This window comes from Chiloscyllium plagiosum, unplaced genomic scaffold (genome assembly GCF_037043375.1).
Source record: "Chiloscyllium plagiosum isolate Xiang-an unplaced genomic scaffold, Cpla_swu_hap1 HiC_scaffold_50, whole genome shotgun sequence".
In the NCBI taxonomy this organism is placed as follows: domain Eukaryota; kingdom Metazoa; phylum Chordata; class Chondrichthyes; order Orectolobiformes; family Hemiscylliidae; genus Chiloscyllium; species Chiloscyllium plagiosum.
This window is the reverse complement of record NW_028270188.1, coordinates 45,192,088-45,204,575: the sequence shown is the minus strand read 5'-3', so window position 1 is coordinate 45,204,575 and position 12,488 is coordinate 45,192,088.

Genomic DNA, 12,488 nt, shown 5'->3' with positions numbered 1-12,488 from the left:
CAGTGTATAATGACTACACTGCAGTGTCCAGTCTCAGTGTATAATGATTTTGCAGTGTCCAGTCTCAGTGTAAAATGACTACACTGTAGTGTCCAGTCTCAGTGTATAATGACTACACTGCAGTGTCCAGTCTCAGTGTATAAAGATTTTGCAGTGTCCAGTCTCAGTGTATAATGACTTTGCAATGTCCAGTCTCAGTGTATAATGACTTCACTGTAGTTTCCAGTCTCAGTGTATAATGACTACACTGCAGTGTCCAGTCTCAGTGTATAATGACTACACTGCAGTGTCCGGTCTCAGTGTATAATGACTACACTGTAGTGTCCAGTCTCAGTGTATAATGACTACACTGCAGTGTCCAGTCTCAGTGTATAATAACTACACTACAGTGTCCGGTCTCAGTGTATAATGACTACACTGTAGTGTCCAGTCTCAGTGTATAATGACTACACTGTAGTGTCCAGTCTCAGTGTGTAATGACTACACTGCAGTGTCCAGTCTAAGTGTATAATAAATACATTACAGTGTCCGGTCTCAGTGTATAATGACTACACTGCAGCGTCCAGTCTCAGTGTATAATGACTACACTGCAGCGTCCAGTCTCAGTGTATTATGACTACACTGCAGTGTCCAGTCTCACTGTATAATGACTACACTACAGTGTCCAGTCTCAGTGTATAATGACTACACTGTAGTGTCCATTCTCAGTGTATAATGACTGCACTGCAGTGTCCAGTCTCAGTGGATAATGACTTTGCAGTGTCCAGTCTCAGTGTATAATGATTACACTGTCGTTTCCAGTCTCAGTGTATAATGACTACACTGCAGTGTCCAGTCTCAGTGTATAATGACTTTGCAATGTCCAGTCTCAGTGTATAATGACTACACTGCAGTGTCCAGTCTCAGTGCATAATGATTTTGCAGTGTCCAGTCTCAGTGTATAATGACTACACTGTAGTGTCCAGTCTCAGTGTATAATGACTACACTGCAGTGTCCAGTGTTAGTGTATAATGATTTTGCAGTGTCCAGTCTCAGTGTATAATGACTACACTGCAGTGTCCAGTTTCACTGTATAATGACTACACTGCAGTGTCCAGTCTCAGTGGATAATGACGATACTGCAGTGTCCAGTCTCAGTGTATAATGACTACACGACAGTGTCCAGTCTCAGTGATTAATGACTACACTGCAGTGTCCAGTCTCACTGTATAATGAGTACACTGCAGTGTCCAGTCTCATTGTATAATGACTACACTGTAGTGTCCTGTCTCAGTGTATAATGACGACACTGCAGCGTCCAGTCTCAGTGTATTATGACTACACTGCAGTGTCCAGTCTCACTGTATAATGACTACACTACAGTGTCCAGTCTCAGTGTATAATGACTACACTGTAGTGTCCATTCTCAGTGTATAATGACTACACTGCAGTGTCCAGTCTCAGTGTATAATGATTTTGCAGTGTCCAGTCTCAGTGTATAATGACTACACTGCAGTGTCCAGTCTTAGTGTATAATGATTTTGCAGTGTCCAGTCTCAGTGTATAATGACTACACTGCAGTGTCCAGTCTCAGTGTATAATGACTTTGCAATGTCCAGTCTCAGTGTAAAATGACTACACTGTAGTGTCCAGTCTCAGTGTATAATGACTACACTGCAGTGTCCAGTCTCAGTGTATAATGATTTTGCAGTGTCCAGTCTCAGTGTATAATGACTACACTGTAGTGTCCAGTCTCAGTGTATAATCACTACACTGCAGTGTCCAGTCTCAGTGTATAATGATTTTAGAGTGTCCAGTCTCAGTGTATAATGACTTTGCAATGTCCAGTCTCAGTGTATAATGACTACACTGTAGTGTCCAGTCTCAGTGTATAATGACTACACTGCAGTGTCCAGTCTCAGTGTATAATGATTTTGCAGTGTCCAGTCTCAGCGTATAATGACAACACTGCAGTGTCCGGTCTCAGTTTATAATGACTACACTGCAGTGTCCGGTCTCAGTGTATAATGACTACACTACAGTGTCCAGTCTCAGTGATTAATGAATACACTGCAGTGTCCAGTCTCAGTGTATAATGACTACACTGCATTGTCCAGTCTCAGTGTATAATGACTACACTGCAGTGTCCAGTCTCAGTGGATAATGACTATATTGCAGTGTCCAGTCTCAGTGTATAATGACTACACTGCAGTGTCCAGTCTCAGTGGATAATGACTATATTGCAGTGTCCAGTCTCAGTGTATAATGACTACACTGCAGTGTCCAGTCTCAGTGGATAATGACTATATTGCAGTGTCCAGTCTCAGTGTATAATGACTACACTGCAGTGTCCAGTCTCAGTGTATAATGACTACACTGCAGTGTCCAGTCTCAGTGTATAATGACTACACTGCAGTGTCCGGTCTCAGTGTATAATGACTACACTGTAGTGTCCAGTCTCAGTGTATAATGACTACACTACAATGTCCGGTCTCAGTGTATAATGACTACACTGTAGTGTCCAGTCTCAGTGTATAATGACTACACTGCAGTGTCCAGTCTCAGTGTATAATGACTACACTGCAGTGTCCAGTCTCATGTATAATGATTTTGCAGTGTTCAGTCTCAGTGTATAATGACTACACTGTAGTGTCCAGTCTCAGTGTATAATGACTACACTGTAGTGTCCAGTCTCAGTGTATAATGACTACACTGCAGAGTCCAGTCTCAGTGTATAATGACTACACTGCGGTGTCCAGTCTCAGTGTATAATGATTTTGCAGTGTCCAGTCTCGGTGTATAATGACTACACTGTAGTGTCCAGTCTCAGTGTACAATGACTACACTGTAGTGTTCAGTCTCAGTGTATAATGACTACACTGCAGTGTCCAGTCTCAGTGTATAATGATTTTGCAGTGTTCAGTCTCAGTGTATAATGACTACACTGCAGTGTCCAGTCTCAGTGTATAATGACTACACTGCAGTGTCCAGTCTCAGTGTATAATGACTACACTGCAGTGTCCGGTCTCAGTGTATAATGACTACACTGTAGTGTCCAGTCTCAGTGTATAATGACTACACTGCAGTGTCCAGTCTCAGTGTATAATGACTACACTGCAGTGTCTAGTCTCAGTGTATAATAACTACACTACAGTGTCCGGTCTCAGTGTATAATGACTATACTGCAGCGTCCAGTCTCAGTGTATAATGACTACACTGCAGTGTCCACTCTCAGTGTATAATGACGACACTGCAGCGTCCAGTCTCAGTGTATTATGACTACACTGCAGTGTCCAGTCTCACTGTATAATGACTACACTACAGTGTCCAGTCTCAGTGTATAATGACTACACTGTAGTCTCCATTCTCAGTGTATAATGACTGCACTGCAGTGTCCAGTCTCAGTGGATAATGACTTTGCAGTGTCCAGTCTCAGTGTATAATGACTACACTGTAGTGTCCAGTCTCAGTGTATAATGACTACACTGTAGTCTCCATTCTCAGTGTATAATGACTGCACTGCAGTGTCCAGTCTCAGTGGATAATGACTTTGCAGTGTCCAGTCTCAGTGTATAATGACTACACTGTAGTGTCCTGTCTCAGTGTATAATGACTACACTGCAGCGTCCAGTCTCAGTGTATTATGACTACACTGCAGTGTCCAGTCTCAGTGTATAATGACTTTGCAATGTCCAGTCTCAGTGTATAATGACTACACTGTAGTGTCCATTCTCAGTGTATAATGACTACACTGCAGTGTCCAGTCTCAGTGTATAATGACTACACTGTAGTGTCCATTCTCAGTGTATAATGACTACACTGCAGTGTCCAGTCTCAGTGTATAATGATTTTGCAGTGTCCAGTCTCAGTGTATAATGATTTTGCAGTGTCCAGTCTCAGTGTATAATGACTACACTGCAGTGTCCAGTCTCAGTGTATAATGACTACACTGCAATGTCCAGTCACAGTGTATAATGACTACACTGTAGTGTCCAGTCTCAGTGTATAATGACGACACTGCAGTGTCCAGTCTCAGTGTATAATGATTTTGCAGTGTCCAGTCTCAGTGTATAATGACTACACTGTAGTGTCCAGTCTCAGTGTATAATGACTACACTGCAGTGTCCAGTCTCAGTGTATAATGATTTTAGAGTGTCCAGTCTCAGTGTATAATGACTTTGCAATGTCCAGTCTCAGTGTATAATGACGACACTGTAGTGTCCAGTCTCAGTGTATAATGACTACACTGCAGTGTCCAGTCTCAGTGTATAATGATTTTGCAGTGTCCAGTCTCAGCTTATAATGACAACACTGCAGTGTCCGCTGTCAGTTTATAATGACTACACTGCAGTGTCCGGTCTCAGTGTATAATGACTACACTACAGTGTCCAGTCTCAGTGATTAATGAGTACACTGCAGTGTCCAGTCTCAGTGTATAATGACTACACTGCAGTGTCCAGTCTCAGTGTATAATGACTACACTGCAGTGTCCAGTCTCAGTGGATAATGACTATATTGCAGTGTCCAGTCTCAGTGTATAATGACTACACTGCAGTGTCCAGTCTCAGTGGATAATGACTATATTGCAGTGTCCAGTCTCAGTGTATAATGACTACACTGCAGTGTCCAGTCTCAGTATATAATGATTTTGCAGTGTCCAGTCTCAGTGGATAATGACTACACTGCAGTGTCCAGTCTCAGTGTATAATGACTACACTGCAGTGTCCAGTCTCAGTGTATAATGACTACACTGCAGTGTCCAGTCTCAGTGTATAATGACTACACTACAGTGTCCGGTCTCAGTGTATAATGACTACACTGTAGTGTCCAGTCTCAGTGTATAATGACTACACTGCAGTGTCCAGTCTCAGTGTATAATGACTACACTGTAGTGTCCAGTCTCAGTGTATAATGACTACACTGCAGTGTCCAGTCTCAGTGTATTCTGACTACACTGCAGTGTCCAGTCTCAGTGTATAATGATTTTGCAGTGTCCAGTCTCGGTGTATAATGACTACACTGTAGTGTCCAGTCTCAGTGTACAATGACTACACTGTAGTGTTCAGTCTCAGTGTATAATGACTACACTGCAGTGTCCAGTCTCAGTGTATAATGATTTTGCAGTGTTCAGTCTCAGTGTATAATGACTACACTGCAGTGTCCAGTCTCAGTGTATAATGACTACACTGCAGTGTCCAGTCTCAGTGTATAATGACTACACTGCAGTGTCCGGTCTCAGTGTATAATGACTACACTGTAGTGTCCAGTCTCAGTGTATAATGACTACACTGCAGTGTCCAGTCTCAGTGTATAATGACTACACTGCAGTGTCTAGTCTCAGTGTATAATAACTACACTACAGTGTCCGGTCTCAGTGTATAATGACTATACTGCAGCGTCCAGTCTCAGTGTATAATGACTACACTGCAGTGTCCACTCTCAGTGTATAATGACGACACTGCAGCGTCCAGTCTCAGTGTATTATGACTACACTGCAGTGTCCAGTCTCACTGTATAATGACTACACTACAGTGTCCAGTCTCAGTGTATAATGACTACACTGTAGTCTCCATTCTCAGTGTATAATGACTGCACTGCAGTGTCCAGTCTCAGTGGATAATGACTTTGCAGTGTCCAGTCTCAGTGTATAATGACTACACTGTAGTGTCCAGTCTCAGTGTATAATGACTACACTGTAGTCTCCATTCTCAGTGTATAATGACTGCACTGCAGTGTCCAGTCTCAGTGGATAATGACTTTGCAGTGTCCAGTCTCAGTGTATAATGACTACACTGTAGTGTCCTGTCTCAGTGTATAATGACTACACTGCAGCGTCCAGTCTCAGTGTATTATGACTACACTGCAGTGTCCAGTCTCAGTGTATAATGACTTTGCAATGTCCAGTCTCAGTGTATAATGACTACACTGTAGTGTCCATTCTCAGTGTATAATGACTACACTGCAGTGTCCAGTCTCAGTGTATAATGACTACACTGTAGTGTCCATTCTCAGTGTATAATGACTACACTGCAGTGTCCAGTCTCAGTGTATAATGATTTTGCAGTGTCCAGTCTCAGTGTATAAAGATTTTGCAGTGTCCAGTCTCAGTGTATAATGACTACACTGCAGTGTCCAGTCTCAGTGTATAATGACTACACTGCAATGTCCAGTCACAGTGTATAATGACTACACTGTAGTGTCCAGTCTCAGTGTATAATGACGACACTGCAGTGTCCAGTCTCAGTGTATAATGATTTTGCAGTGTCCAGTCTCAGTGTATAATGACTACACTGTAGTGTCCAGTCTCAGTGTATAATGACTACACTGCAGTGTCCAGTCTCAGTGTATAATGATTTTAGAGTGTCCAGTCTCAGTGTATAATGACTTTGCAATGTCCAGTCTCAGTGTATAATGACGACACTGTAGTGTCCAGTCTCAGTGTATAATGACTACACTGCAGTGTCCAGTCTCAGTGTATAATGATTTTGCAGTGTCCAGTCTCAGCTTATAATGACAACACTGCAGTGTCCGCTGTCAGTTTATAATGACTACACTGCAGTGTCCGGTCTCAGTGTATAATGACTACACTACAGTGTCCAGTCTCAGTGATTAATGAGTACACTGCAGTGTCCAGTCTCAGTGTATAATGACTACACTGCAGTGTCCAGTCTCAGTGTATAATGACTACACTGCAGTGTCCAGTCTCAGTGGATAATGACTATATTGCAGTGTCCAGTCTCAGTGTATAATGACTACACTGCAGTGTCCAGTCTCAGTGGATAATGACTATATTGCAGTGTCCAGTCTCAGTGTATAATGACTACACTGCAGTGTCCAGTCTCAGTATATAATGATTTTGCAGTGTCCAGTCTCAGTGGATAATGACTACACTGCAGTGTCCAGTCTCAGTGTATAATGACTACACTGCAGTGTCCAGTCTCAGTGTATAATGACTACACTGCAGTGTCCAGTCTCAGTGTATAATGACTACACTACAGTGTCCGGTCTCAGTGTATAATGACTACACTGTAGTGTCCAGTCTCAGTGTATAATGACTACACTGCAGTGTCCAGTCTCAGTGTATAATGACTACACTGTAGTGTCCAGTCTCAGTGTATAATGACTACACTGCAGTGTCCAGTGTCAGTGTCTTATGATTTTGCAGTGTTCAGTCTCAGTGTATAATGACTACACTGTCGTGTCCAGTCTCACTGTATAATGACTACACTGTAGTGTCCAGTCTCAGTGTATAATGACTACACTGCAGAGTCCAGTCTCAGTGTATAATGACTACACTGTAGTGTCCAGTCTCAGTGTATAATGATTTTGCAGTGTCCAGTCTCAGTGTATAATGACTACACTGTAGTGTCCAGTCTCAGTGTACAATGACTACACTGTAGTGTTCAGTCTCAGTGTATAATGACTACACTGCAGTGTCCAGTCTCAGTGTATAATGATTTTGCAGTGTTCAGTCTCAGTGTATAATGACTACACTGCAGTGTCCAGTCTCAGTGTATAATGACTACACTGCAGTGTCCAGTCTCAGTGTATAATGACTACACTGCAGTGTCCAGTCTCAGTGTATAATGATTTTGCAGTGTCCAGTCTCAGTGTATAATGACTACACTGTAGTGTCCAGTCTCAGTGTATAATGACTACACTGCAGTGTCCAGTCACAGTGTATAATGATTTTGCAGTGTCCAGTCTCAGTGTATAATGACTACACTGTAGTGTCCAGTCTCAGAGTATAATGACTACACTGTAGTGTCCAGTCTCAGTGTATAATGACTACACTGCAGTGTCCAGTGTTAGTGTATAATGATTTTGCAGTGTCCAGTCTCAGTGTATTTTGACTACACTGCAGTGTCCAGTCTCACTGTATAATGACTACACTGCAGTGTCCAGTCTCAGTGGATAATGACTATACTGCAGTGTCCAGTCTCAGTGTATAATGACTACACTACAGTGTCCAGTCTCATTGTAGAATGACTACACTGCAGTGTCCAGTCTCAGTGTATAATGACTTTGCAGTGTCCAGTCTGAGTGTATAATGACTACACTGCAGTGTCCAGTCTCAGTGTATAATGACTACACTGCAGTGTCCAGTCTCAGTCTATAATGATTTTGCAGTGTCCAGTCTCAGTGTATAATGACTACACTGCAGTGTCCAGTCTCAGTGTATAATGATTTTGCAGTGTCCAGTCTCAGTGTATAATGATTTTGCAGTGTCCAGTCTCAGTGTATAATGACTACACTGTAGTGTCCAGTCTCAGTGTACAATGACTACACTGTAGTGTTCAGGCTCAGTGTATAATGACTACACTGCAGTATCCAGTCTCAGTGTATAATGATTTTGCAGTGTCCAGTCTCAGTGTATAATGACTACACTGCAGTGTCCAGTCTCAGTGTACAATGACTACACTGCAGTGTCCAGTCTCACTGTATAATGACTACACTGCAGTGTCCAGTCTCAGTGTATTATGACTACACTGCAGTGTCCAGTCTCACTGTATAATGAATACACTACAGTGTCCAGTCTCAGTGTATAATGACTACACTGTCGTGTCCATTCTCAGTGTATAATGACTACACTGCAGTGTCCAGTCTCAGTGTATAATGATTTTGCAGTGTCCAGTCTCAGTGTATAATGACTACACTGCAGTGTCCAGTCTCAGTGTATAATGATTTTGCAGTGTCCAGTCTCAGTGTATAATGACTACACTGCAGTGTCCAATCTCAGTGTATAATGATTTTGCAGTGTCCAGTCTCAGTGTATAATGACTTTGCAATGTCCAGTCTCAGTGTATAATGACTACACTGTAGTTTCCAGTCTCAGTGTATAATGACTACACTGCAGTGTCCAGTCTCAGTGTATAATGATTTTGCAGTGTCCAGTCTCAGTGTATAATGACTACACTGTAGTGTCCAGTCTCACTGTATAATGACTACACTGCAGTGTCCAGTCACAGTGGATAATGACTATACTGCAGTGTCCAGTCTCAGTGTATAATGACTACACTACAGTGTCCAGTCTCAGTGATTAATGACTACACTGCAATGTCCAGTCTCACTGTATAATGACTACACTGCAGTGTCCAGTCTCAGTGTATTATGACGACACTGCAGTGTCCAGTCTCACTGTATAATGAATACACTACAGCGTCCAGTCTCAGTGTATAATGACTACACTGTAGTGTCCATTCTCAGTGTATAATGACTACACTGCAGTGTCCAGTCTCAGTGTATAATGATTTTGCAGTGTCCAGTCTCAGTGTATAATGACTACACTGCAGTGTCCAGTCTCAGTGTATAATGACTACACTGCAGTGTCCAGTCTCAGTGTATAATGACTACACTGCAGTGTCCAGTCTCAGTGTATAATGACTACACTGCAGTGTCCAGTCTCAGTGTATAATGAATACACTACAGTGTCCAGTCTCAGTGTATAATGACTACACTGTCGTGTCCATTCTCAGTGTATAATGACTACACTGCAGTGTCCAGTCTCAGTGTATAATGATTTTGCAGTGTCCAGTCTCAGTGTATAATGACTACACTGCAGTGTCCAGTCTCAGTGTATAATGATTTTGCAGTGTCCAGTCTCTGTATAATGACTACACTGCAGTGTCCAGTCTCAGTGGAAAAGGACTACACTGCAGTGTCCAGTCTCAGTGTATAATGACTACACTGTAGTGTCCAGTCTCAGTGTAAAATGTCTACACTGCAGTGTCCAGTCTCAGTGTATAATTATTTTGCAGTGTTCAGTCTCAGTGTATAATGACTACACTGCAGTGTCCAGTCTCAGTGTATAATGACTACACTGCAGTGTCCAGTCTCAGTGTATAATGACTACACTGTAGTGTCCAGTCTCAGTGTATAATGACTTTGCAATGTCCAGTCTCAGTGTATAATGACTACACTGTAGTGTCCAGTCTCAGTGTATAATGACTACACTGCAGTGTCCAGTCTCAGTGTATAATGATTTTGCAGTGTCCAGTCTCAGCGTATAATGACTACACTGCAGTGTCCAGTCTCAGTGGATAATGACTATGTTGCAGTGTCCAGTCTCAGTGTATAATGACTACACTGCAGTGTCCAGTCTCAGTGTATAATGATTTTGCAGTGTCCAGTCTCAGTGTATAATGACTACACTGCAGTGTCCAGTCTCAGTGTATAATGACTACACTGCAGTGTCCAGTCTCAGTGTATACTGACTACACTGCAGTGTCCAGTCTCAGTGTATAATGATTTTGCAGTGTTCAGTCTCAGTGTATAATGACTACACTGTAGTGTCCAGTCTCAGTGTATAATGACTACACTGTAGTGTCCAGTCTCACTGTATAATGACTACACTGCAGAGTCCAGTCTCAGTGTATAATGACTACACTGCAGTGTCCAGTCTCAGTGTATAATGATTTTGCAGTGTCCAGTCTCAGTGTATAATGACTACACTGTAGTGTCCAGTCTCAGTGTACAATGACTACACTGTAGTGTTCAGGCTCAGTGTATAATGACTACACTGCAGTGTCCAGTCTCAGTGTATAATGATTTTGCAGTGTCCAGTCTCAGTGTATAATGACTACACTGCAGTGTCCAGTCTCAGTGTACAATGACTACACTGCAGTGTCCAGTCTCACTGTATAATGACTACACTGCAGTGTCCAGTCTCAGTGTATTATGACTACACTGCAGTGTCCAGTCTCACTGTATAATGAATACACTACAGTGTCCAGTCTCAGTGTATAATGACTACACTGTCGTGTCCATTCTCAGTGTATAATGACTACACTGCAGTGTCCAGTCTCAGTGTATAATGATTTTGCAGTGTCCAGTCTCAGTGTATAATGACTACACTGCAGTGTCCAGTCTCAGTGTATAATGATTTTGCAGTGTCCAGTCTCAGTGTATAATGACTACACTGTAGTGTCCAGTCTCAGTGTATAATGACTACACTGCAGTGTCCAGTCTCAGTGTATAATGACTACACTGTAGTGTTCAGTCTCAGTGTATAATGACTACACTGCAGTGTCCAGTCTCAGTGTATAATGATTTTGCAGTGTCCAGTCTCAGTGTATAATGACTACACTGCAGTGTCCAGTCTCAGTGTATAATGACTACACTGCAGTGTCCAGTCTCAGTGTATAATGACTACACTGCAGTGTCCAGTCTCAGTGTATTATGACTACACTGCAGTGTTCAGTCTCAGTGTATAATGACTACACTGTAGTGTCCAGTCTCAGTGTATAATGACTACACTGTAGTGTCCAGTCTCACTGTATAATGACTACACTGCAGAGTCCAGTCTCAGTGTATAATGACTACACTGCAGTGTCCAGTCTCAGTGTATAATGATTTTGCAGTGTCCAGTCTCAGTGGATAATGACTACACTGCAGTGTCCAGTCTCAGTGTATAATGACTACACTGCAGTGTCCAGTCTCAGTGTATAATGACTACACTGCAGTGTCCAGTCTCAGTGTATAATGACTACACTACAGTGTCCGGTCTCAGTGTATAATGACTACACTGTAGTGTCCAGTCTCAGTGTATAATGACTACACTGCAGTGTCCAGTCTCAGTGTATAATGACTACACTGTAGTGTCCAGTCTCAGTGTATAATGACTACACTGCAGTGTCCAGTGTCAGTGTCTTATGATTTTGCAGTGTTCAGTCTCAGTGTATAATGACTACACTGTCGTGTCCAGTCTCAGTGTATAATGACTACACTGTAGTGTCCAGTCTCAGTGTATAATGACTACACTGCAGAGTCCAGTCTCAGTGTATAATGACTACACTGTAGTGTCCAGTCTCAGTGTATAATGATTTTGCAGTGTCCAGTCTCAGTGTATAATGACTACACTGTAGTGTCCAGTCTCAGTGTACAATGACTACACTGTAGTGTTCAGTCTCAGTGTATAATGACTACACTGCAGTGTCCAGTCTCAGTGTATAATGATTTTGCAGTGTTCAGTCTCAGTGTATAATGACTACACTGCAGTGTCCAGTCTCAGTGTATAATGACTACACTGCAGTGTCCAGTCTCAGTGTATAATGACTACACTGCAGTGTCCAGTCTCAGTGTATAATGATTTTGCAGTGTCCAGTCTCAGTGTATAATGACTACACTGTAGTGTCCAGTCTCAGTGTATAATGACTACACTGCAGTGTCCAGTCACAGTGTATAATGATTTTGCAGTGTCCAGTCTCAGTGTATAATGACTACACTGTAGTGTCCAGTCTCAGAGTATAATGACTACACTGTAGTGTCCAGTCTCAGTGTATAATGACTACACTGCAGTGTCCAGTGTTAGTGTATAATGATTTTGCAGTGTCCAGTCTCAGTGTATTTTGACTACACTGCAGTGTCCAGTCTCACTGTATAATGACTACACTGCAGTGTCCAGTCTCAGTGGATAATGACTATACTGCAGTGTCCAGTCTCAGTGTATAATGACTACACTACAGTGTCCAGTCTCATTGTAGAATGACTACACTGCAGTGTCCAGTCT